The following is a 4,987-nucleotide window of genomic DNA, read 5'->3' on the forward strand; positions in this document are numbered from 1 at the left end:
CTTGATTGGATAAAAATATATTGAATATATAAGATTAAATATATAAGTCTTGCCTAGCTATATATATCACTTGAAAATACTTACCAAAGTCTAAGAGAAGTAGGTAAATCATTGATATTGTTTGAAAAAAAATTATATCATTTGGCTTTTATTAGATGTATCATATTTTAAAACATTCATCCCTCATATATATACTCTCTCCATTTAAAAATATAAGGTATTTTTAATCAAATCTCATCTCCCAATAGTGTAGTTGCCTATTTTCAAACTAACCGTATCTTTTCATATTTATTTTCTATTAAATACCTTACAATAAATATAAAGTCATTCATCAATAGGGGCACTTTTAAAAAATAATGATTACACCTTAAAAAATTAAGGCATTTTTGAACATCCAACTCTTAACAAAATGTCTTATATTTTTAAATGAAGAAAGTATATATATGCAACCCCTTGCCTTTTTCTTTTTTAGAATAAACTCCCTTGCCTTACTAATGAAAAATTGTGAAAGAATAAAATTAAAATGAGATAATTAATAATATTCCTTTTCATACAAAGTGACCCATGAAAAGATTATATATTTCTCATAATAAATGACATACATAGGATCCGAGGAAAGCGCGCGCGCACGCTAGTAAGGCAAATTAAGGCTAAGCACATATATATAATTTGCTTGAATTATAGACATTGAGTATTTATATTATCTAAATTATTAAAATATAAATCAATGATTCAAATAAATTCACTTATTTATTAATCTTAAGTGAAGTACAAATTCATAATCATTAATTTAGATTTTAATAGTTTAGATGGTATAGACATTCAAGTATTTAATATGATGAATCATAATTGCTTACATATTTTTTTTTATTAGAGGTAGTCTAACCTAAGGCATGCAGTCAGGTATTAAATATAAACATTTTTAACATAAATCTAAATTTTGATTCATCATATTATGCTGCTAGTGGCAGTTGGTGGCTAAGCATCTGTTTTAAGTTATTTATAATGTTTAAAATTCAGCATTCATGATCACAGTTTGAAACATGTTTTAGCTGTAAACCATAATCACGTAATATAATTATAAATCACCGACAAAGCATAAGAAAGCAGTGTGATCTTAGCGACTTTACATCTCAGCGCGCCATTTTCCCCAAAGCGTGTGATCATTTTTGTCAAACTAATATTATGAGAAATTTATCCCTACTTTCGTGTTTGAAATATTTTTCATATGTATTAAAAAATTATTTATTATAATTTTATTAATTAAAAAAATAAAGATTACTCCCTCCATTTAAAAATATAAAATATTTTTTAAAGAGTTAGATGTTAAAAAATGTAAGGTATTTTTAGTCTTTTGAGGTGTAATTATTGCCTTTGTTTCAAAAATGTCTCTATTGATAGTGACTTTATATTTATCATAGGGTGTTTAATAGAATAAATATGAAAAGATAAGGTTAGTTTGAAAGTAGATAATTACTTTATTGAGAGGTGAAATTTGATTAAAAATGCCTTATATTTTTGAATGGAGAGAGTATTATAAAAAATATAACCAACGAGAACAGGGGAGGACTGATGCTTCGTCATTTATTCAAAGACTATCATGCTTTTTGGGTCTCTGTTTTTAGTTTGTGGGTCTTTTATTGTAATTTTTTATTACTTTTTGTAATTTTTAAAGTTTTTTATCATTTTTTAATCAATTAATGATTAAAATTAATTTTTATTAATGATAAAAATTAGATTGTATTATTTTTAAAAGTTGAAGAGAAATATTCCATAAAACAATAAATTTAGAAACCTAATATTACTAGATGTATAATTTAATGGTCAATTTACTCTTTCACTCTTTTAAATTTGTAAAGATCTTATTTTACATTTTAATAAGAGGATATCTGTACACAATTAAAAAAAATTAAGAAAAGTTGGAAGACGTTTGATCTAAACCTTTAGCTTTCACTTTTAAACGTAGACCTTTAGTCCCTTTCCTGTCTCTTGCTCCACCGCCATGCAATATAATAGTTTACAAATTGACATGCGAGTTGAACGTGATTGAATGTCCTAATGCTGACATCAATTTTTTTACGTATATTGATTAGTTTTATTGATATATCTCAAGTAAATAAACAATATAATTCACACTTTAGAAGATCCATTAATAACGTCAAAACCCAATAATGAATTAAGAAAACCAACAAAGAAACATGCTGGCCGCAGTTATATGGTCGAATTTAAACCAATTCGGGAAATTAAAGTTATCAACTCAATGAAAATTAAGAGCAAAAGAGTATTAAAAATGGCAACTCATAGTATGTCTATAAAAAGATGTTGCAAGTTGTGCTGTTTATATATATATATATATATATATCGAATTTCATGCAAATGCATGGTTCTAACTATAGTTTAGTTATAAAAGCTAAACTTAAATGTCATCTCATGCGCTATAGCTATAAACATGAAGAAAGAAACACAATTTAATTTACTTATCCGTGCATGATCAATACGTAGAGAGAGAGAGAGAGAGAGAGAGAGTATTTAATTTTCTACAAATTCATATAGTATGTATGTATTTGTGGGATTCAAGAGCCACTTAAATTTTTTTTCCTTTCAATAGACCATTGATCAACTCTCGTGGTCTTAAAGAGCTCTTTTATTCTAAGCTGTTGAACCTATTAAAAGTTACAAGTGAAGAAAAAATTAACAGTATTTATAAAAACTTACTCAATTACTAAAAATAAACTTATTGTATGTACTTTCTTCGTTAAAAAATGTAAGACATTTTTAATTAAATTTTATCCTCAATGAAGTAGTTAACTACTTTTAAGATCTATTTGGTTTAAGGGGAGGAGAGGGGAGTCCTCTCCTCCTAACCAAAGGAGGGGAGGGGAACTCCCCCCCCCCCCCAATTTAGAGAGAGGGGAGGGGAGGGGAAATTTTTAAAATTTTCCCTCACTTCCTCCTAACCAAAAGAGAGGAGGGAAGGGGAGGGGCTCCCCTCCCCCCAACCAAACACACCCTTAAACTATCCCTATCTATTTATATTTATTCTTATTAAACACTCTACAATAAATATAAAGTCATTTATTAATAGGGATACTTTTAATAAAAGGTAATAATTACATTTAAAAAATTAAAAATACTTTATATTTTTTAATATTCAATTCTTTAAAAAATATCTTATATTTTTTAATAGAAAGAGTATAAATTTATATAACCTCTTGAAAAAATGTTTGCAGTTTCTTTAATTTTTTTTGTCTTTCTATCATCATCAATAGAAAAACCAATTTATATTTACAGTCACATGACATGGACAGGCTATAGATAACATGAAGTACTGGGTACACATGCAAGAATTTCTCAACCTTGTAAGTTGATGGCTCTGGTGATCAATTGACATGAAGTATGTCTTACTTGATATAGTACTAGCTACGTCAGAAAAAGTAAGGCATGTTAAGGTTTATTAAGACAACCTGATTACTGGCCCTACTGTATGTGAGAATCTGGTCTGTCGAGGATTCAAACTCCAATTATTATTTGGATTTATTTGTCTCCTGCCGGATGGAGAGCGCCCATAAAAAGGGCTGTGAAGTGAAGAGAGAATATATCAAACTTTGTTTCTATAGAGCAGCATCGATTGCTTTTTCTAGTTTGCAGCTATATAGTATGGCTCTGAAGTGGGACGTGGTGAAGATGAACCAAGTGATCTATGAGTACCTGGACCAACTGGGAGTGACGGAGGGATCCAAGAGAGAGTTCGTGAGCAGAGTGAACGACATGATCGGAGTGGCCAGTTTCAGGTCCCTCTGGTTCCACACCATCACCCAACTCCATCAAATCCTGGACCCACTACTCACCGGTGATTGCTCAGTTACTGATCCATCAAAGGTTCGCCGGATAAATCTCAATGAATCTGTAAGTAATAATAAGTAATGCCCTAATGTTTTCTTTCCCTTCCTGCATATTACCATGGTCGACGTTAATTCTTGCTTATTACTAGGTTGCGATCAATGTCGGTGCCGAGGATGAAGGAAAACGGATGATGAAGGATCCGAGGAAGAGTACTCCCAAGATCCGTCAATTATCCGATGAAAGCGGCGGAGCAATGGTGATTGAAGTGGAGTCGGCACTGCGGTCGTTCTCGGTTTGTATAAGGGCAAATCTTCGGTCTTTGTACTTCTTTCTGCCCATTGTTCTCTTCTCTTCTCTTGCTTTGCTTTCCTCTCTCTGTTTTGCTCAACAACGAACACACACACAGTGTCCTTCCTATAAGGTTCTGAAATTCTGAATGATCTTCTCAAGAAGAGATGCCTCCGAGAGAATCCAATACGCCGCCGTTTTACTCAAGTGCGATGATGCCATGTATGCCCCACTGTACGGTCAACAAGCTTTCTATTGTTGGCCAAACTAAAAATGTGATGTTCTTGTCAGAGATGCGAGATTCCTTTTGTTTCGTTTTGTTTATATAATATTAATATTTGATAAAGCATCACAGAACATTCTTACACGCTATTGGCATGTTTTCATAACAAATCATTGTGTTCACTGGCCAGCTTATTAAATTAAACTAATATAGATGGTTTTAGTTTAATAAAGGGAATATGGTGGCTTAAACATGATATTTTAAGTTTGAGTCCATGTATATTTAGAAAACATGAAGAGTTATTTTAATTAAATTTGACAATGTTAAAATTTGACATAGTCAAATTCTGATAAAAAAAAAATAAGAATATACAATTATATCCACAAACTATATATGTATAATATGAATTATTTGTCAACTTTCATTTACAAGGCACGTGATAAATAATTATGAGCGTGGACTGTGGAACCCATTAGCAATGGTTTAAAAATTGACACGTCAGCTGTGGCCAATTTATAACATTGGGAATTGGCCATACACACACATATATACAGATTCGCGTTCGGTGCTCATCAGATGCTCGTTATCGTGCAAATGAGTGATCTTTGCCTTTCATTTCAACTCAAATCATCT

The sequence above is a fragment of the Prosopis cineraria genome, unplaced genomic scaffold, assembly GCF_029017545.1.
Source record: "Prosopis cineraria cultivar Desert tree isolate PC_DT_omini unplaced genomic scaffold, ASM2901754v1 PC2, whole genome shotgun sequence".
Taxonomy (NCBI): domain Eukaryota; kingdom Viridiplantae; phylum Streptophyta; class Magnoliopsida; order Fabales; family Fabaceae; genus Prosopis; species Prosopis cineraria.